The sequence below is a fragment of the Hyla sarda genome, chromosome 5, assembly GCF_029499605.1.
Source record: "Hyla sarda isolate aHylSar1 chromosome 5, aHylSar1.hap1, whole genome shotgun sequence".
NCBI classification, from domain to species: domain Eukaryota; kingdom Metazoa; phylum Chordata; class Amphibia; order Anura; family Hylidae; genus Hyla; species Hyla sarda.
Genome location: NC_079193.1, coordinates 101150841 through 101173825, shown reverse-complemented (window position 1 = coordinate 101173825; position 22985 = coordinate 101150841). Strand labels below are relative to the sequence as shown.

Sequence of the window (22985 nt, the reverse complement as noted above, 5' to 3'; positions counted from 1 at the left end):
GACCCTACACTGTGAATATGCCTCTGTGTAATCAGTTCATTGCAAGGCATTGCAAGGTCTGAGACGATGATGGTCCAAACTATTTGGCTGCCAAATTGTGAGCTGAGTACCTCACCTTTTCATTTTTTGCACTATAGCTGTATAGCAGTTCATGTTTTATCTGTATCTTTGTGCTAGCAGTGTGCCGCTGTATTCTTCTGTTGCTGTATATTTAGCCTAGCAGCGTGCACTTGTACGCCAGGTCCATATAGTAGTTTGGGGTCAGTAGTGCTGGCTAACTTATCCTTGTTTATCTATCTATCTCATATCTATCTTATATCTATCTATCCAAAGGAAAGGATCGAAAACACAAGACACAAGAAGTTCAATAAAGTGCAGTGTTTATTCCATCCTCTGCAAACAAAGTGCAACGTTTCTGCGTGTCTCTCACAGCCTTTTTCACGCATAAAAAAAAGCCGGTGAGAGACCGCAGAAACGTCGTACTTTGTTTGCTGAGGATGGAATAAACACTGCACTATATTGAACTTCTTGTGTGCTGCGATCCTTTCCTTTGGAGTGATGTCTGGATTCCCTGACCAGTAACCATATGATGGCGTGCACCGAATCTGAATATTTGGATACTGGATCTTGAGTGGATGTGCTGTTCTTCTGAACATTTGTATCTATCCATCCATCTATCTATCTCATAACTATCTATCTAACATATACAAGGAAAACAACACCCGAAATACCTTGCCAAAATTGTAGCAGTGCTCACAGAAATAGAGCCTTAGTAAGCGGCTCAGTTTAAAAAAAAAAGTAGAATACCGCAGCACACAAATTAAAGTGATGAAAAAAGTGCAGATTGATTGCATCACCAGTGTACACAGACAGCTACATTTCGGTCAGCTTCTCGCCGCCATTTGCCAGTTCAAATGGCGGCAAAAGGCTATCCAAAACATAGCTGTCTGTGTACACTGGTGATGCAATAAATCTGCACTTCTTTCATCACTTTAATTTAATCTATCTTTCTGTCCATCTATATATCTCATATATATCCATCCTATATCCATGGGCAAACTGACAGGTCGGGCGCCTGTGTACTGCCTGAGGGCCCAGGCCTGAGGGTGGGCCCGCCACTGCCAGCTCCTTTTGTTTCTTTAATGTACTTTCAGCCTACTTAAACATTGGGCCGGGCCAGAAAGAGGGCCTGCCACCAGCCCCTAACCATAAGTCTACCCACTCCTTCCAATGATGCCTCTACTCACTTAGACGACACGACGGGCCGCAGGCACTTTAAATTCATCATAGCTGCTGCCAGGGGTAGCCACTGCCTACTGGGGCAATGCCTTCCTGGGGGCATTACCTACCTGGAGAAACTACCTACTGGGGGCACTATCTATTGGGGGGATTACCTACCTGGGGGCACGTACCTACTGGGGACATTACCTACAACCTATCTTGGGGCATTACCTGCTACCTACTGGGGGCATTACCTGCTAACTACTGGGGGCATTACCTACTACTAACCTACTGGGTACATTACCTACCTGGGAGCATTTCTGGGGGCATTATTTACCTACCTACTGGAGGCATTAGCAACCAACTGGGGGATTCTACCTTATAGGAGGATTCCTTACCTACCTACTGGGGCATTACCTAATAGGGGAGTAGAAATTACTGACCTATCACCACCCAATCTCCCTAACCTTTCTCCCCATTACACTAACCTACTTCATCATACTATGCAGGCCACCAAGGGGGCCATATTTGGGGCACTGAGTGTAGGAAACAGGTGGGGAATGTGCTGAAATAGTGCGAAGCCTAATATGTTTGTTGTCTGGCAGATTTTGTGGAGATAAGTCATGGTTGTAAAAAGACTTCATGGCGGTCTGAGCGAAACAGAGAAGAAAAATAAAGAGATCGACTCCACAAAGATACCTACTGTGAGTTAGTAGATGTAACTGTACTGTAATCACTTATACAGTCTGTAGAGCCAAGGTAACCACTATATGGTCTTTGTATAGGGGATATTGTTCTATGTTCACTGGTTTTAATACATTCACTATGTGGTGATAATGGTAGTGGTCATGGTGTGGCGGTATTATTCTCCCTTGTTTACTGATATTATTGGTAATATTGGTCAGTATACAGGATTTGGTCATTAACAGTAAATATGTTTGGGTGTATTTCCTCCTTTCTCATGGAACTAAAAGGCTTGTTCTTCTTGTCCTGTGTTTTTAAATATTTTTTTTTTCATAGACAATGGGTAAGGTAGCGGGATCTGGGAATGGACTCGTGGGTGGGCCACAGAAGGGGAGGGGGGGCCCGGCCTTGAGCTGTGTAAGGAGCCCCAAAATTTCTGATGGCAGCCCTGGACAGCATTGTATTCACCTAAAATATACACTATTTTTAACCAATGCATATTACAAAGATACATATAATGTTGCTCTCTACATTAAATAAAAAGTTTTCGCAAATGACACTGCCCATTTAAGTCCTGAAAGTTGTCAGGTGCAACCACCAAGAAATTGACTTGTTTAACAATTTATCAATTTCAATTTTCAATTGATATTTGGAAAACTTAGAAGCCAAATCGCACCTTAAACTCTTAGCCATGTACCTCAAACCATTCATCTAGCCTTCACAAAAGGTAAGAAAATATATACATAATCACAACACACATACTTATACACACATAACACAAACATAATAACAAAAAACAGTATAAACAAGGGAGAACCCCTTTAAAGACACAACTACACTGTTCACTTGCTCCCTTATACAGTCATGGCCGAAAATGTTGCCATTTTTTCTAGAAAATGAAGTATTTCTTACAGAAAAGGATTGCAGTAACACATGTTTTGCTATACACATGTTTATTCACTTTGTGTGTATTGGAACTAAACCAAAAAAGGGAGGAAAAAAAAGCAAATTGGACATAATGTCACACCAAACTCCAAAAATGGTCTGGACAAAATTATTGGCACCCTTAACTTAATATTTGGTTGCACACCCTTTGGAAAAAATAACTGAAATCAGTCACTTCCTATAACCATCAATAAGCTTCTTACACCTCTCAGCCGGAATGTTAGACCACTCTTCCATAGCAAACTGCTCCAGGTCTCTCTTATTGGAAGGGCGCCTTTTCCCAACAGCAATTTTAAGATCTCTCCACAGGTGTTATCTAAATAGAATTTAGATCTGGACTCATTGTTGGCCACTTCTGAACTCTCCACCGTTTTGTTACCATCCATTTCTGGGTGCTTTTTAACATATGGTTGGGGGTCATTGTCCTGCTGGAAGACCCAAGATCTCGGACGCAAACCCAGCTTTCTGGCACTGGGCTGCACAGTGCGACCCTAAATCCGTTGGTAATCCTCAGATTTCATGATGCCTTGCACACATTCAAGACACCCAGTGCCAGAGGCAGCAAAACAACCCCAAAACATCATTGAACCTCCACCATATTTCACTGTAGGTACTGTGTTCTTTCCTTTGTAGTCCTCATTCTGTTTTCGGTAAACAGTAGAATGATGTGCTTTACCAAAAAGCTCTATCTTTGTCTCATCTGCCCACAAGACGTTTTCCCAGAAGGATTTTGGTTTACTCAAGTTCAGTTTGGCAAAATGTAGTCTTGCTTTTTTATATCTCTGGGTCAGCAGTGGGGTCCACCTGGGTCTCCTGCCATAGCGGTTCATTTCATTTAACCCCTTAAGGACTCAGACCATTTTCACCTTAAGGACCCGGCCATTTTTTGCACATCTGACCACTGTAACTTTAAGCATTAATAACTCTGGGATGCTTTTACTTTTCATTCTGATTCCGAGACAGTTTTTTCATGACATATTCTACTACATGTTAGTGGTATATTTTTGTCGAAATGTAGCATTTTTCTAACTTTGAAGCTCTCTGCTTGTAAGGAAAACAGACATTCCAAATAAATGATATATTGATTCACAAATAAAATATGTCTACTTTATATTTTCATCATAAAGTTGACATGTTTTTACTTTTTGAAGACATCAGAGGGCTTCAAAGTTCAGCAGCATTTTCCAATTTTTCACAAAATTTTCAAAATCAGAATTTTTCAGGGACCAGTTAAGTTTTGAAGTGGATTTGAAGGGACTTCATATTAGAAATACCCCACAAATTACCCCATTATAAAAAATTGCACCCCTCAAAGTATCCAAAATGACATTCAGTAAGTGTGTTAACCATTTAGGTGTTTCACGGGAATAGCAGCAAAATGAAGGAGCAATTTCAAAATCTTCATTTTTTACACTAGACCCAGTTTTTGAAATTTTACAAGGAGTAATAGGAGAAAAAGTCCCCCAAAATTTGTAACCCAATTTCTCTCGAGTAAGGAAATACCTCATATGTGTATGTCGAGTGTTCAGCGGGCGCAGTAGAGGGCTCAGGAGGGAAGGAGCAACAATGGGATTTTGGAGAGTGAATTTTTCTGAAATGGTTTTGGGGGGGTCATGTCATATTTAGAAAAGCCCCTTTGGTGCCAGAACAGCAGAAAACCCCCACATGGCATACCATTTTGGAAACTACACCCCTCAAGGCACGTAACAAGGGGTCTAATGAGCCATAACACCCCCCCAGGTGTTTGACGACTTTTCGTTAAAGTCGGATGTGAAAATATTTTTTTTTTTTTTTTTTTTTACTAAAGTGCAGTTTTCCCCCCCAAATTTACCATTTTTACAAAGGGTAATGGAGAAAATGCCCCCCAAAATTTTGAACCTCATATCTTCTTATGGAAATACCCCATGTTAGGATGTAAAATGCTCTGGGGTCGAACTACAATGCTCAGAAGAGGAGTAACATTTGGCTTTTGGAAAGCAAATTTTGCTGAAATGGTTTTTGGGGGGCATGTCACATTTAGGAAGCCCCTGTGGTGCCAGAACAGCAAAAAAAACAAAACAAAAAAAAAAACACATGGCATACTATTTTAAAACTACACCCCTTAAGAAACATAACAAGGGGTACAGTGAGCCTTAACACCCCACAGGTGTTTGACGACTTTTTGTTAAAGTTGGATTTGTAAATGAAAAAACTTGTTTTCACTAAAATGCATTTTTTTCCCCAAATTTTACATTTTTACAAGGGGTAATAGGAGAAAATGACCCCCAAAATTTGTAACCCCATTTCTTCTGAGTATGGACATACCCCATGTAAGGACGTCAAGTGCTCTGCTGGTGCACTACAATGCTCAGAAGAGGAGCGCCATTCAGCTTTTGGAAAGAGAATTTGTTTGGAATGGAAGTCAGGGGCCATGTGCGTTTACAAAGCCCCCCCGTGGTGCCAGAACAATGGACACACATGTGACTCCATTTTGGAAACTACACCCCTCACAGAATTTAATAAGGGGTGCAGTGAGTATTTACACCCCATTGGCATTTGACAGATCTTTGGAACAATGGGCTGTGCAAATTAAAAATTTAATTTTTCATTTTCATGGACCACTGTTCCAAAAATCTGTCAGACACCTGGGTAAAGGCTCACCGCACCCCTTATTACATTACATGAGGGGTGTAGTTTCCAAAATTTGTATTGAGACTATGACATGCATAGTAGTTCAGGTTTACAAGAGTTTACAGGACATAAAGATAGGCTATTAAAAAGCTTTTCCTATCAACATACTTCTGCTTTGTAGACTATTAAAAAATATAGCAATAAAAAAAACTGCACTAACCTGTTGGCACAAGTTTGTAGTGAGGCTGTTACTAATGAAAATGATACCCCCCACCAGACACGTGGCTCTCCATCTGTTATGTTTTTTTCGGTGTATGTGCGGGGGGCTTTTCTTGGGAACGCCCTCCACACACTAAGTCTGATGATTTGTATATACTGTAAAAGAAGCATAAAGGACGAAGAGAGTCAAAGATCTGGTGGTGATAGGTATCATTTTCATCGGTATCACCCGAACTACAAGCCTGTACAGACATACCTACATATACAGCTCTGCTGCACACACAGAATTATATCAAAACAAGTCCTTGCATAACCTTTAGCACCTATGCTCTAGTCCTGTTTTTCCGGACTCCTTATTGGCATGTGACTGATCAGGTTTTCACATCATCAATGGTCCTGTCGATGTCTTAGGCCTTCACCTTCCCTGCTGGTCATCTATGTTTTGCTTCTTGTAGAAGGAAGCTGGATGATATGTGCACACGGCTTCCCCTCCTGCCCCGTTTTAGCAAGATTTATTCTTACTAAAAAGTGCACTTTATATTCTGAAATGACGGTATGTATTTCATATTAAAGGAGTTGTCCGGTGATCCATGCCTGGTGGTAGTGAAAAAAGAATAAAAAAAGCTATACTCCCCTATCTTGAGCTCCTGCAGCGGCAGTGTAGATGCGGCTGTGTAGATTCTGGTATCACTTTGTCTCCACAGAAACTGCCCTAATCAGCCAATCACTGGCCACAGTAGTATGATGCTTCAGTCAGTAGTTGCCTGAGCAAGCAATGTCCAAACAGGGCATTTTTTTACTCAACTGCCCCAATAATACCCAGAGCTACTAATACCATCCTGGATGATTCATGCATCCCCCAGAGGGGCAGTATCACATACTTTAGGAAGCACTGGTCTATAACATCACCACAACATTAATTCCATCTATAATTTGTAATTTAATGACATTTTCAATATCTGACAAAGGATCATTATTTTTTTAAATAATAGACAGACTTAAAAAGTAAGCAATATTTCGGTCATTGGTGCCTGAGGCTCACTGATGTGCATGGGAAACAAATGCCAACCCATATCACAACAGTGTGTCTAGCACAATTAGCTGAAAAAGGCAATGCTAGCTTTGACAAAAAGGTGTCAGAAAAAAAAAATGCATTGCTGCTTGCATCTGGGACTACAAAGCCACAGACTGGACAGAGTGTCCATGCTGATGCCCTCTCCACCTGTGAAAGCCCTTAAAATGGGCATGTGAATCCCAACTGGACCATGAAGCAATGGAAAAAGGTGGCATGGTCTGATGAATTCCATTTTCTATTAAAGCATGTAGACAGATGGGTGTATGTATGTTGCTTCAATAGGGAACAGATGGCACCAGGATGCACTAAGCAAAGAAGACAGGTGAGCAAAGGCAGTGTGATGTTCTGGGCAATGTTCTGCAGGAAAACAGTGAGTTCTGGTATTCATGTAGATTCCAAACTGCTCCCTAAAATTTTTGGAGACCAATTATATACCTTGAAGGCAAAGATATTTCATAATAGTAGTGGCATCTTACATCTTGTTTATAGTTGAAGGGACTGGAACTTTTTGTTAAAATCATATTGTAAAGCAAAGCCAACTACCGTATTTTTCGCCGTATAAGACGCACTTTTTCTTCCCCAAAAAAGGGGGGGGGGGGGGGGGAAAGTCGGTGCGTCTTATACGGCGAATACACACCTATCGCGCCGGTCCCTGCGGCCATCAACGGCCGGGACCAGTGGCTAATACAGGACATCCCCGATCGCGGTGATGCCCTGTATTAACCCTTCAGACGCGGTGATCAAAGCTGACCGCCGCGTCTCAAGCGAAAGTGACACTAACCCGGCTGTTCAGTCGGGCTGTTCGGGACCGCCACGAATAGCCGGGTTAGTACTTACAGGACACCGGGAGGGACCTTACCTGCCTCCTCTGTGTCTTCTCTGTTCAGGGATCCCTTGTATGGCCAGCGCTCTCCTTCCTCGTCATTACGTACGTGCGTCAGGGTGCGTAACAACGTGATGGTGGTGACGGAGAGCGAGGATACCCGGCCGGTAGCAGAGACGTTCCGGAGCGACGGGGACACAGCGACAGCGATAGAGCGACATCCAGGGCAGCGGTGACGGGTCCGGAGCGGCGGGGACGCGTGAGTATTACCTCCTATGCAGTGGTCTTCAATCTGCGGACCTCCAGATGTTGCAAAACTACAACTCCCAGCATGCCCGGACAGCCAACGGCTGTCCGGGCATGCTGGGAGTTGTAGTTTTGCAACATCTGGAGGTCCGCAGGTTGAAGATCACTATTGGGTTCAAAATATTATTTTTTTTTAGATTTTGCACCGATAAATTGGGTGCGTCTTATACGCCGGTGCGTCCTATAGGGCGAAAAATACGGTATCTATTTAGAATAATATTGTATTATTATATATTACATGTTCGTACAGCGCATTTTTGCTTAATGCGCATACATCGGTACTGCCGACCGGGTCTTTGTTTACATCCGGACACGCCGGCATGTGCACGCGTCTACTGGGATGGTGCTATCGGCACGTACTTACTTGTCATGGGGTGCCCGCCTACTCTCCGCCTCTGTAAGTCGTAATTTTAACCTTTTCTTCACATTATATTTTATATGTACACTTGTTTTGCACTATAACAACATTGTATTCAGACGTCAATATGCACATGTTCTGGATGCATCTTAATGCACTTGCGATTGCTTTCTAATAACATTGTTTTGATTTGTATGCAAATTGATGATGTAACTGATGATGTCAAGCTATCCACCATATTTATAACCCCACCTGTACACTGTAATTTGCTTGAAAAAGGCTGCATGCTTGCAGCTGAAACGTTGCCTTTGCACCTATGATGGAATACATTTTTTCACAAGATTTTTCTACATCTTGGAGTGCTGCAGTGTTCTTGCTTTTACTTGAAGTTTGGAGATCCGTGACCGGGGTCCCCCACTGAGTTGCACCCCCCTCAAGCTGACTTACCTTGGTGTGCTGCTTTTTCTTGCTTTTTTTAATATATTTTATTATTTTTATCCCCTTGGGGACAGAGCCCATTAATGACCCTAAGAACGGAAGCATTTTTTTCAAATCTGACCTCTATCACTTTATGCATAAATAACTCTGGGATGCTTTTACTTATACATTTGATTAAGAGACCGTTTTTGTGTGACATATTCTACTTTATGTTAGTGGTAAATTTTTGTCGATACTTGCATCATTTCTGGGTGAAAAATTCCAGAATTTCAGGAAGAATTTGAAAATGTTGCTTTTTTCGAACTTTGAATCTCTGCGTAAGGAAATGGGCATGTGAAATAAATTACATATTGATTCACATATACAATATGTTAACTTTATGTTGGCCTCATAAAGTTGACAGGGTTTTACTTTTTGAAGACATCAGAGGTCTTCAAAGTATAGCAGTAATTTTACAATTTTTCACGAAAATTTTAAAATCTGAATTTTTCAGGTTTAAAGTGAATATGAGGGTCTTTATGTTGGAAATCCCCTACAAAGGACCCCATTATGAAAACTGCACCCCTCAAAGTATTCAAAATTACATTCAAAAAGTTTTTTTTAAACCCTTCAGGTGTTTCACAGGAATAGCAGCAAAATGGAGGCGAAAAATCGAAATCTCCATTTTTTACACTAACATATTATTGTAGCCCCATTTTTTCATTTTTACAAGGGGTAAAAGGGAAAAAAGCCCCCCAAAATTGGAACTCATTTTCTGTCGAGTAAGGAAATACCTCATATGTGTGTTAGGATTCGGCAGGCTGGATATGGATCCTCTATGTCAGCGAGGGATTGGCGTGGACCATACCGGTGGACCGGTTCTAGGTTGCTACTGGTATTCACCAGAGCCCGCCGCAAAGCAAGATGTTCTTGCTGCGGCGGTAGCAACCAGGTCGTATCCACCGTCAACGGCTCAACCTCGCTGACTGCTGAGAAGGTGTGGGACAGAAGGACTATACAGAGGCGAGGTCAGACGTAGCAGAAGGTCAGGGCAGGCGGCAAGGTTCGTAGTCAATGGTGATAGCAAGAGGTCTGGAACACTGGTATGGCAAACACAGTAAACACTTTCTCTAGGCACAAGGGCAACACGATCCGGCAAAGCAGGGAAGGGGAAATGAGGTTATATGGACGTGGAGCAGGTGGAAGCTAATTAGACTGATTGGGCCAGGCACCAATCATTGGTGCACTGGCCCTTTAAATCTTAAGAGAGCTGGCGCGCGCGCCCTAAGGAGCGGAGCCGCGCGCGCCAGGACGTGACAGCCGGGGACAAGGACAGGCGAGTAGCTTGGGATGCGATTCGCGAGCGGGCGCGTTCCGCTATGCGAATCGCATCCCCGCCGGCAGTGTCAGCGGATCTGACCGGGGCGCTGCAGAGAGGGGAACGCCGCGAGCGCTCCGGGGAGGAGCAGGGACCCGGAGGGCTGGGCGTAACAATGTGGATGTAAAGTGCTCTGTGGGTGCACTAGAGGGCTCAGAAACGAAGGAGCGACAATTGCGTTTTGGAGAGCGAATTTTGCTGAAATAGTGTTTGGGGGGCATGTCGCATTTAGGAAGCCCCCATGATGCCAGAACAGTAAAAAAAACACTTGGCACACTATTTTGGAAACTACACCCCTCAAGGAATGTAACAAGGGGTATATTGGGTCTTTATACCCTACAGGTGATTGATGAACTTTCGTTAAGGTGGGACGTGAAAATGAAAAATGTGATTTTTAACACTAAAATGCTGGTGTTACCCTAAACTTTTCATTTTCACAAGGGGTAATAGGAAAAAAGCCTCCCATAATTTGTAACACCATTTCTTCTGAGTAAGGAACCTATGTGGATGTAAAGTGCTCTGCTGGCGCACTACAGGGCTCAGAAGAGAAGAAGCGCCATTGGGCTTTTGGTGAGAGAATTAGGCTGGAATTGAAGGCCATGTACGTTTACAAAGCCAACATGGTGCCAGAACAATGCACCCCCTCTCCCCACATGTGACCCCATTTTGAAAACTACACCTCTCACGGGATATAATAAGGGGTTCAGTGAGCATTTACACCCCACCGGCGTTTGACAGATCTTTGGAACAGTGGGCTGTGCAAATAAAAAATAAAATTTTTCATTTTTACTGTTCAAAAAATCTGTCAGACACCTGTGGGGTGTAAATGCTCACTGTACTCCTTATGACATTCCATGAGGGGTGTAGTTTCCAAAATGGGGTCACATGTGGGGAGAAACTCCCAGCAAAACTCCCAGCATGCCAGGACAGTCAATGGCTGTCCGGCAATACTGGGAGGAGTTGTTGTGCAACAGTTGGAGGCTCCGTTTAGGAAACACTGCCGTATGACACGTTTTTCATTTTTATTGGGAGGAGGGGGGGGGGGGGGAATGTGTAAGGGGGTGTATATGTAGTGTTTTACTTTTTATTTTGTGTTAGTGTATTGTAGTGTTTTTAGGGTGCATTCACACAGGCGGAGGTTCAAAGTGAGTTTTCTGCTGGGAGTTTGAGCTGCGGCGGAAAATTTGCTGCAGCTCAAACTTGTGGAAGGAACCCACTGTAAACCCGACCATGTGAAAGTACCCTGTACATTAAAATGGGAAGGGGGGGGGGGGCGCCCCAAACCTTCAGCTGTTGCAAAACTACAACTCCCAGAATTCACTAACAGACTGTACATGCTGGGAGCTGTAGTTTTGTAACAGCTGTAGGCACACTGTTGGGAAAACACTGAGTTAGGAAACAGACTCTAGCTCAGTTATTCCAACCCGTGTGCCTCCAGCTGTTGGAAAACTACAACTCCCAGAATGCACCGACAGATCGTACATGCTGGGAGTTGTAGTTTTGCAACAGCTGGAGGCACACGGGTTGGAATCACTTAGTTAGTGTTTCCCAACCAGTGTGCCTACAGCTGTTGCAAAACTACAATTCCCAGCATGCACTGACAGCCGAAAGGCATGCTAGGAGTTGTAGTTATGCAAAAACTGGGGAAGAACAGTTTGGAGATCGCTAAGTAGTGGTCTCCGAATTGTAGCCCTCCAGATGTTGCAAAACTACAACTCTAAGCATGCCCAGACAGTCAGTGAATGCTGAAATTTGTAGTTTTGCAACATCTGGAGGACCACAGTTTGGAGACCACTACACAGTGGTATCGTAACTGTGGCCCTCCAGATGTTGCAAAACTACAACTCCCAGCATGCCCAGACAGCTTTTGGCTGTCTGGGCATGCTGGGAGTTGAAGCTTTGCAACTTTTAGAAGGCCACAGTGAAGATCACTTTCCAGCGATCTTCACTGCAGCCTCTCCCACCGCCGCACTTTCCGGCCTGCCTCCTCCTGCCACCACCCGATGTCTCTGCTGCCGCTGCTCTGGTAAGCCGTCCATGCTCCCCCCTAGCCGCACTTGTACACCCCCCCCACCCCCCCCCCCACCCCGCTCTGCCCAGACTTCAATGGGTGGGCAGAGCGGGAGAGATGAACTTTAACCCCTCTGCCCCCAACTGCCATTGGTCGGTCAGTCCTGGTGACCCAATTGGCCCGGAATCGCTGCAAATTTGCCGTGATTGCCAACATGAGGAGTCCCAGGACCCCCTAAGCATTGCCACGGGATGCTTGCTGATAGATATCAGCAGTCATCCTGGTCCAATCACCGCCTGGCGAGCAGTGGCAATCATAAATACGGAGGGCGTACCTGTACGCCCTCCATCCCTAACATGTTAATTAATAAAAAAACTAAAATAAAACTTATTTTTATAAAGAAGCTGCCAATGGATGACTTATGCAGCTTATGCAACATAACGTGCATAATGTAAACACAGCAATACACCAATAATTTGGAATATGACACAAAATGTGTCTCATTGTCTTTACCACCAAAATAATTAATTAAAGGAAGCAATCAATCATTGTCTATGTCCTCAAACAGTTCATATAAGGCAAAACAGCTGAAACAGAGAAAAACAGGAAAGACATTCACATTATCTTATTAGGAGCTAATGGATATCCGAGAGAAACATATATTTAACTCCTAATATTCAGTCCTAAATGATCAGTCATCATTATAACAGGCGACCTGGTCTGTTTATCAAATTGTAGAAATTATTGTACAACTAAATTATTTATATTTAGAGCCAGTAAGTCTGCAGTTTTCCCCATTTACACATAATTGGACAGTTTTGGCAATATCTGCAATAGTTTGGGGGTGTAAATACTTTATAAAATGGGGTGCTTGGGCTGTATGTAAATTTTATGAAACCTCTGCCCCAACTTTACTGCCATGTGCAACAGTATTAAAGGGATACTCCACTCCCCAGCACTCGGAATATTTAGTTCCGAACGCAGGTGCAGGCTTCGGGGATTGCCACGCCCCTTGTGATGTGACACTCCACCCCTCATGATTTCACGCCCCACCCCCTCAATACAAGTCCATGGGAGGGGGTGTGATGGCCATCACGCCCCCTACGATAGACTTATATTGAGGGGGTGGGGCGTGACGTCATGAGGGGCTAAGCGTGATGTCACGAGGGGGCGTGGCGACCCCGAAGCCCGCAACAGCGTTCGGAACTAAATGTTCCGAACGCTGGGGAGTGGAGTATCCCTTTAAGGCTAGGTTTACAGCCGCAAATATTGATTCCACCGAAAAAATATTCTTTCGGCAGTGTAGTTGCAGAGGTGGAAACTCCGCCGCTGAAATTCCGTAGTGTGGACTGTGCAGCGGACTCCCACAGACAGCAATGGGATACTGTTTTACCAGAAAATTTGAGTGTCATTTTTAAAGAGTACCTGTCATGATCTTGTTAAATTTTATAATCCCTCCCCAGTTTACTGCCCCATCATGACAAACCACCCCTGCCTTTATTTGTTACTTTTCTACCTTGATATTGCTCTGTATTGCCTGCTCAGTCTCAGTCAGAGTCACAGACTAGGAAGGAGCGTTCCCCAGCAGGTGTGACATCATCTGAAGCCATACAGGGGAGAACTTCCTCCCTCACTCTGCTACACACAGATCAGAGCAATTCAGTGTGAGATGAGCTATGATTGGCTAAGGCTGAACACCCCCCTTCCCTTCAGTACTCCAGACTGCATTTCCTGATTTTGGACTTCTGCCAGGCCAGCAGGAGTCCAACGTCTGTGCAAGACATGGAGGGAAATATGCTCTGGACAAGTAGGGAGTCACCTAGTGGCAGCTTTTTTAAACACAAATAAAACATAAAAAACGTAATTATTTAAACAAAGTACATTAGAAAGATTATTTTATTTACCATAAGGAGTGCAATGGCAAAAATCATTTTTAATGATAGTCGCCATTTAAGGGTATGTTCCACCAGCGGAATTTCTGTGATGAATTCTGATGAAGAATTCCACCACAACTTTTCAATTCCCTTCAGCAAGCTTTGCTGAATGGAATCTGCAGAATTGCGGGAATTCGGCTGTGTGAACATACCCCAAGCCAAATTACACTTGGAAGTTCTTTAGTCTGAACCCCACCTAACAATATCTAGCAGGTTGCTTATTAAAAAATGGTGGGGTAAAAAACACCTGGCATCGCTTTCACCCCATGCCCCATTCATCAACAGAGTGTGTGTTCAGTTAATAAAATCTGGTGATCTCTACACTTAAGAGAGATACCAACATCGTAAGGTTCCACCATAGTCCTTATGGCCAGCTTTACTAGGGCACTGCATATACACCTAGACACAGACAGTTCATCTAACAGTAGATGCCTTCTAAACTGATTTAGATGGAACTAGGAAGACATCCATAATTTAATTACATACGGTAGTGTCAATCCTTACCTTTCCTCAATTTCTCACCATCCATATTTAATACAATATAACAAAATGCAAGCAAAACCTCAGATACACCCCGACTAACATCACTAACACTAGGTGGCTACACATACCCATTTCATCGAAATGTTACATACACCTTAGCCGCATTTGTTAAAACATATATATATATATATATATATATATTTTTTTTTTTATTCCTAACATTAATCCTACTACACATCCTGGTGAGGTGGTACTTAAGGCACCAGGACGTACATTTACGTCCTATACATAACCGCGAGCATCAAAGCGATGCTCGGGTCATGCAAGGCAGGTCCCGGCTCCTGATAGCAGCCAGGGACCTGCCGGTAAACTGCCGCCTACCTCAGCTGCTTTCTACGGGTCTTCTGCTCTGCCCTGCTCTATGCCCTATGCATATCACTGAACAGTATTAGTAATCAAATGAATGCTATAAATAGTCCCCGATGGGGACTATTAAAGTGTGAAAATAAAAGTAAAAAGAAGTTTAAAAAAAAAAAGCAAAAATATTTGAAAAAAACCCTCCCCCAATAAAAACGTAAATTGGCCCATTTTCCCTATTTCACCCCCAAAAAGTGTAACATTTTTTTTATATACATTTATGCTATCGCCACGTGCGTAAATATATGAACTATTAAAATATAATGTTAATGATACCGTACAGTGAACAGCGTGAACGTAAAAAAAAAAAAGTCCAAAATTGCTGCTTTTTTATAACATTTTATTCCCAAAAATTTATAAAAAATGTATTAAAAGTTTTATATAAGCAAATATGGTATCAATAAAAAGTACAGCTCAAGGCACAAAAAATGAGCCCTCATACCGCTGCTTATACGGAAAAATGAAAAAGTTCTAGGTCTTCAAAATAGGGGGATTTTAAATGTACTAATTTGGTTAAAAAATTTGCGATTTTTTTTAAGTGCAAGAGTAATAGAAAAGTATGTTATCATGGGTTTCATTTAAATCGTATTGACCCAAAGAATAAAAAACACGTCATTTTTACCGTATATTGTACGGCATGAAAGCGAAACCTTCCAAAATTTGCAAAATTGCGGTTTTCTTTTTAATTTCCCCACACAAATAGTATTTTTTTGGTTGCGCCATACATTTTATGGTAAAGTGAGTGATGGCATTACAACGGACAACTGGTCGCGCAAAAAACAAGCCCTCAAACTAGTCTTTGGATAAAAATATAAAATAGTTATGATTTTTTGAAGGCAAGGAGGAAAAAACAAAAATGTAAAAATACAATTGTCTGAGTCCTTAAGGCCCAAATGTGCCAAGTCCTTAAGGGGTTAAAGGGCTATCCAGGAATAGAAAAACAGAGCTAGTTTATTTTAAAAACTGCTCCGTCTGTCTTCAGGTTGCATGTGGCATTACAACTTGGCTCCATTCACTTCAATGGAACTGAGCCACACCCAACATGGAAACAGACGGTGAGTGTTTTTTTTTTTTTTTTTTTTATACATTTTTTTTATTAGAAATTAGCTCTGTTTTTCTATTCCTGGATAACCTCTTTGAGGGGGAATTGCAATTCCACCATATAATTGAAAAGTGGTATATCATTTTCCTGGCAAACCAGACTTGTTAACAAAAATGGGTTGTTCAGGCATTTCCAAGTGGTTTTTCCGTTCACAAATTCTGCTTCACAAATTCCGAAGTGTGAATTTGTGAACGGAAAACCATTCACTACACTATACATTTTAGCAAGCGGAAATTCCGCCTGCAATTTCAAAGCAGAATTGCAGGCGGAAATTCCGTAGTCTGAACCTAGACTAACTGCACCACTTTTTAAAACATGCAGTAGTGTTCCATACATATTTTTTACATGGTGTGCACCAAAATTAGCAAAATTGTAAATGATCACAGAAATTCAGTACAGCTAATAAATATGTTTCAAACAATAAGATTCCTCATTTTTGATAAGGCAAAACTGTTTAATTATAAGTGAATTGTAAAAAGATGAAATCATTCAGTTTTCACAATATACTTTTTTTTACCCCCTCCCCCCCAACAAGTTATTTCAGCTTCTATTACTTGTATCAAATTTTCAGTGATGCAGAATGCACAGAAACGGTTCCATTTTTGTTTAATTTGAACAGAGGACATTTTCCAAAAAGTAAGATCTTTGGGAGAAATTTATCATTAGGTTTATCCTGTTTTTGTGGTGTTGATTTGCCACATGATTTGTCTCAGTTCCTGTTTAGAGACTTTTCATTGCAGCTTTTAAATTGTGTAGCTGAGCCATAGTGCGGTTAACTTTTCGCAGTGGTCATGAATTTATCATGTGCGGTTTGATGCACAATTTGTTGCACAACCCTGTCGCACATCCAGGGTTCAAGTTCTGCAGGAACACATGGGAACGGAGTTTCTGCACTTTTTTTCACAGCAGGAAAACTGTTCCCATTAGCAAGAGTCCTGCTGGACCAGCCTTTGGGCAAGTTTCCACATTTGGAACTGGAGGATTGGGCACAGACATGGTAAATTAAGTTTAAAGCGTACCTGTCAGATCCAACAAAAACAAAACTGTTATATGTTACTCAGTACCTCATCCTGATCATGTACATGTAATTGTCACTATCACCAATATTTCTCTAACAGCATATTACAGCTGCTCAATGTCTTTTTCATCTCCCCAAAGGGAGGGGGAGTGTCCCTCTCTCGCTTGCACTGTGAGGCCTCCTCCCCTCCATCACTCACTCTGCTGACTCACTGCTCTCAGATAGGAGCCTGGCAGCCCTGCTCTGTAACCCTTTCCTCTCAGGTTTTATGCTGTACACACACATACACAGACAATGATTGTTGGAGATTGCCTGTACTCTACCACCAAAGACAATATGGTGAGTGTATAACTTACATCTTTTTAAATAAGCGCAAAGGTTAAGTGCTAAATAGTACAGTGTTTTTTTATTCATACATTTTCTATGTACCAGTGTAATTCATGTGTATCATCCTTTGCCAGTCCTGTAATGCTGGGACTTGTAGTTTTGGAATAGTTGGAGGTACAGTGTTTGAATAACTCTTTTTTGTAGCAGTGTTGCCTTCAGCTGTGTGCCTATAGCTTTTGCAAAACTACAACTCCTAGCATGCCCAGACATCCTTTGACTGTCCAGGCATGCTTGGAGTTGTAGTTTAGCAACAGCTGGAGGCACACATTTGGAAAAACTCTGTGTTACGGCAGTGTTGCTGCAAGCTGTGTTCCTACTGCAGACTTGTCTATCAACCATCTCATGTCCATAACCCTTGGACACCCTAATGCTGCTGTGGGACTGGATTTTGTGGAGCTTCCACTGTTGAAATTCCCCACTGAAAAATGATCTCGCTAATTTTTTCAACAGAATTTGTGCGGAATACATTGCAGTCTATAGGTATAGCAATGTCCACACAGTCCTAGGGCCAACTTATTCAGAAGATTCCTTAGTATCTTCCTGGCCTGAGAGTTTGTTTGAGAGCATTTCTGAACAAACAGCATACGGACAAAGTAGTAGAGAGGTAAAAAGCATGGTTAGGTTATAAAAAAAAGAAATATCTTAAGCTTTGAACATTTCATGGAGTACAATAAAATCCATCAATAGAAAAGGGGTGGAGTACCCCTTTAAGTCTATTTAAATTCCAGTTTGTAGCAGTTGCAAAATGGCCAAAAAGTCCAAGGGGGTGAATATTTATGCAGGGCACTGTAGATACATTTCCTACAGTATCTTGTTACTATTTTTACATTTATTTATTTTTTCATACCAACGAACATCAAAATCCAATAGAGTGGCCCAAAATGTGTCAATATTGGTCTCCACTAACAGACTACAAGAAACAATGGCCCTGATTTACTACAATTCCCCCCCCCCCCCCTCCCCCCACGGTATATACTAAGGTTTCCCTACATTTTGCTTTTTTTTTTATCTTTTACTGATTTATCTATTATGATAGTATTCAATGTTCTATATATTCTTTAAAAAATCCACTTCAACAAGACCCAGTCTGAAGTTAGTATAAGGGCTTACTCATGGCGATATAATAGGGCTATCATAGATGTCTATAGGGGCTCAATATTCCTATTTGTACTAGTCCGAGAGACAAACAAGTGCGGCATTCTCTATTGGACTCTGTATGTACGGAGACATTCTCCCCTAGCATCATCAGTAGAGATGAGCGAACTTACAGTAAATTCGATTCGTCACGAACTTCTCGGCTCGGCAGTTGATGACTTATCTTGCGTAAATTAGTTCAGCCTTCAGGTGCTCCGGTGGGCTGGAAAAGGTGGATACAGTCCTAGGAAAGAGTCTCCAAGGACTGTATCGACCTTTTCCAGCCCACCAGAGCACCTAAAAGCTGAACTAATTTATGCAGGAAAAGTCATCAACTGCCGAGAAGTTCGTGACAAATCGAATTTACTGTAAGTTCGCTCATCTCTAATCATCAGTACAGCAGTACTGTATTTTCCTTAGTATGAAGAAGAGTGCATATAAAAAGTTCAATCTACACATGACAAGGAATGGAAGATGGGATCCAGATAACAAGTCCTAACAGCCAGCAGCCTCATTTGTACTCATAAGCCTTTTTTCCTTTGCGTTAATAGTGCAGCAGTTATCAGCCAATCATTTTAATTGCAGAAGTCAGTGTTCCTTGTAGCTGCATAACATTTATGTAGATTTTTCTCGATCATTGTTGTGATAAGCCAGAGGAGACGCGTTTCATTGCTATGCCTCTCTTTTTGTACATTACACTCTTTTAGATTGACATTTAACAGAGTACAATGTTTTACTTCATCTTTATAGGGCCAATCACTGCATACTGCTCTATTAAATTATGCTAACTATCTCTTTCTCTGTTCATTGTTCTTAGATTTTTTTAATTACATAAAGCTGTGGTATTTCACTGCAGTTCTACAGAAAATTCAGATTTTCCCATCTAATCTGAGATAAGGGCTGATTGTCTTTCAGGAGATTAGTTGTGGCAATTTAATCTGATTTGTATGTCGTGAGTAGAACTGCACAAAACCACACTCTGTACTGCTAAACGGAATTGCCTTAGACGTGTATAATGTGCGTTTGTGCTACTCGCTACTGTTTTACTAAAATATGCTGCAATCCGGTAAGGCCTGGGCTACACTGCAACTTTTTGTAACTTTTTAACAATTGAGTCCACAAAATTGCATTCCATTTAATGTATTGCTTTGGTTGCAGCTGTAGTAAATTTTGTTTGACAGTGTACTGTATTGTTTTTGTTTTTTTTAATGTTTTTTTTTTTAAGGGGGGGGGGGAGGGGGGGCTTTGGGTTTGGACCGGAAAGAACTCCAAGATGCAGTTTTTGTGTTTTCTCCCCCATAAATAGTGTGTATAAGTACAGGTGCTGCATTTAGTGTTTTTTTCTGCTGTTCTTCTTTCTCTTTACAAGTCATGTGATTCTTCCATCATGTGACTCAAGGATTTCTATTAAAGTATTGCAAGAAAAGAACACTATGCGTTTTTTTCTGCAGTTTTTTCTTCTTCTATAGAGGTTTGCGGAAGGAAAAATGGCACAATACCTAGCAGCGATTTTTTTTCTTATTCAAAGGTTTTTATTATTATTATTAGGTTTAAACACCAACAAAACAAAGGGCAGCATGCACACCGCCCACATAATAGTTAATGAATCAGAACATATGGAGTAAGGGGATATCCATAAAATATAGCAAGGGTTACACTAGAAGGCAAAACAGGCAAAACATGGAAATGTCGAGATGTTGGAAGAAGAGCCCCCAGAGTGAAGCACAAAAAGATGGGGGACAAAGTTTGGGTAGTAACACATCATTATATTGCTTAAGATATTCATTAGGGAGCCCATCAACACCTGCCGATTTCTCAGAGGAAGAGATACAACAGAAACTGAGAAAGGACAACACAGGAAAGCGCTCAGGCAGGACAACAAAGAGAGAGAAAATGACATCTGTTATTTCTCCGGTTGTATCCCAAATGACATTTGGCTGCTGATTTTTGACACATTGCGTTTTTGGACAAAAATGTCATGTATGTTTCCAGCCTAAGCAGGCACTTTTCTCGCTCCATGTGTTGTGATGCCTCACAATGTATGCTGTATGTTAAAAGGCTGAGAGTCGGTCTAATTTAGATTATTTGTTATGTGTGTTAGACTAAAAAAGAGTTCACAACTATTTTAGGGGAAACCCCCTAAGGGGAACCCTTAAACTAAGTACCACCTAAAATGTAACTTTTATTTGTCCTATTAAAATATTAAAGTATATAATCTAAATAGTAAATGTGTGATTTTTCCTTACAGCCTCAGACCAGCTCCCATTGTAATGTTATAAGCCAGTGCCCGTTTGCCTCTTGACAACGCTACTTCGGTAGTGAAACATGTTGAGGGGGGCCATTTAGATTTTATTACAATGCCATTGTCCTAGTTCAATAGACATTTGGGTGTTTCCGCAAGCACCCTATATTGTCTAATAACCACATACATTGAATAGTGATCTTCACAATAAGGACATTATGGTAAAGGTGAATTTTAAAACAAGTATAATGTGCAGAAATATCAAATAAAGATTGCACTTTTAAAAATAATTTTGATAATTGGAAAATTAGGGTATTTTTGGGTTACCTAAGGGTGATCTATTAGTTAGTGGTTTAAGTTTCCACCCTCCAATTATCTGTCTCTAATTGTTACTTTTGGGCAATATAAAAATCACACCTGAAAGCAGATAAAAAGGAGAGAAGTTCACCTAGACTTTGCATTGTGTGTCTGTGTGTGCTACAAGTATGGACAACAGAAAGAGTAGAAGAAAACCGTCTGAGGACTTGAGAACCAAAATTGTGGAAAAATATCAAAAATCTTAAGGTTACAAGTCCATCACCAGAGATCTAGATTTGCCTTTGTCCCCAGTACGCAATATTCTGAAGAAGTTTGCAACCCATGGCACTGTAGCTAATCTCCCTGGGCATGGACGGAAGAGAAAAATTGATGAAAGGTGTCAATGCAGGATAGTCTGGATAGTGGATAAGCAGCCCCAAACAAATTCCAAAGATATTCAAGCTGCCCTGCAGACTCAGGGAGCATCAGTGTCAGCGCAAACTATCCGTCAACATTTAAATGAAATGAAACTCTATGGCAGGAGACCCAGGGAGGACCCCAATGCTGACACAGAGACATAAAAAGCAAGACTACATTTTGCCAAAATGAACTTGAGTAAGCCAAAATCCTTCTCAGAAAACGTCTTGTGGACAGATGAGACCAAGATAGAGCTTTTTGGTAAAGCACATCATTCTACAGGGGGGGGGGGGGGGGCATTTATATGGATACACCTTAATAAAATAGGAATGGTTGGTGATATTAACTTCCTGTTTGTGGCACATTAATATATGTGAGGGGGGAAACTTTTCAAGATGGGTAGTGACCATTGCGGCCATTTTGAATTGGCCATTTTGAATCCAACTTTAGTTTTTTCACTAAGAAGAGGGTCATGTGACACATCAAACTTATTGGGAATTTCACAAGAAAAACAATGATGTGCTTAGTTTTAACGTAACTTTATTATTTCATGAGTTATTTACAAGTTTCTTTTTGTTTACAGCCATTGACATGTCGTCCAGGTTAACACGTGAGTAGTGGATAGAAATTGTGTTGATGTCTGGTGAACGCAGTAACCAGGTCATTGCAGCAGATTTCAATGCAAGACACCCTACAAGACCACCCATCTCCCATGCTACAGTTAGCAAACTGCTTGCTAAGTTTCGTGAAACTGGTTCAGAGTTGGATTCAGCAAAATGTGGACGCATGAAATCTGTCACTAATGAAGAAACATCACTGGCTGTCCTAGCTTCATTCAGCAAGAGCCCACAGCGTAACACTTGCCGCATGTTACTGGACAGTGGCATTAGTTGAGCATCCCTTCGGCGGATATTAGCTACTCACAAATGGCACCCTTACAAACTCCAGCTACTGCAGCATCTCAATGAGGATGACCCAGATCGGCGCTCTGAATTTGCAGAATGGGCAAAACAAAAATTGGAACAGCACCCTCAGTTTACGCAGAAGATTTTTTTCAGTGATGAGGCAAACTTTTATGTGAATGGTGAAGTTAACAAAGAAAACCACCGCTATTGGTCCGACACTAACCGCCATTGGATAGATCCCTCCAAGACTGTTGGAACACAAAAATTGATGGTATGGTGTGGTATATGGGGTACAAAGATAGTGGGGCCATTCTTCATCAATGGAGACCTCAAGGCCACTGCATATGTGAAATTGCTACATGGTGATGTGTTTCCCTCTTTATGCACTGAAGCTGGAAGGTTCCCTGAGTTTTTCCAGCAAGATGGTGCACCACCACATTATGGGTGTCAGGTCCAAGCATTCCTAGATGAACAGTTTCCTGGAAAGTGGATTGGTCGATGTGGGCCAGTTGAATGGCCTCCAAGGTCTCCCGATCTGTCCCCCTTAGACTTTTATCTTTGGGGTCATCTGAAGGCAATTGTCTATGCTGTGAAGATACGAG

General features: G+C 41.8%; 1 protein-coding gene across 7 annotated transcripts in view; it reads right to left on the bottom strand.

The window, feature by feature from the left end:
• RARB (retinoic acid receptor beta) overlaps positions 1 to 22985 on the bottom strand; it is a 946796-nt gene that overhangs the window by 500791 nt on the left and 423020 nt on the right. The window contains exon 1 of one of the 7 annotated variants that reach the window (XM_056519998.1): positions 5681 to 5700. The exons of the other annotated variants lie outside the window; for them this stretch is intronic. The gene's annotated coding sequence lies outside the window, so the exon portion shown is untranslated. Of the gene's footprint in view, positions 1 to 5680; positions 5701 to 22985 lie in introns of those variants that run through there. 7 annotated transcript variants of the gene reach the window in all.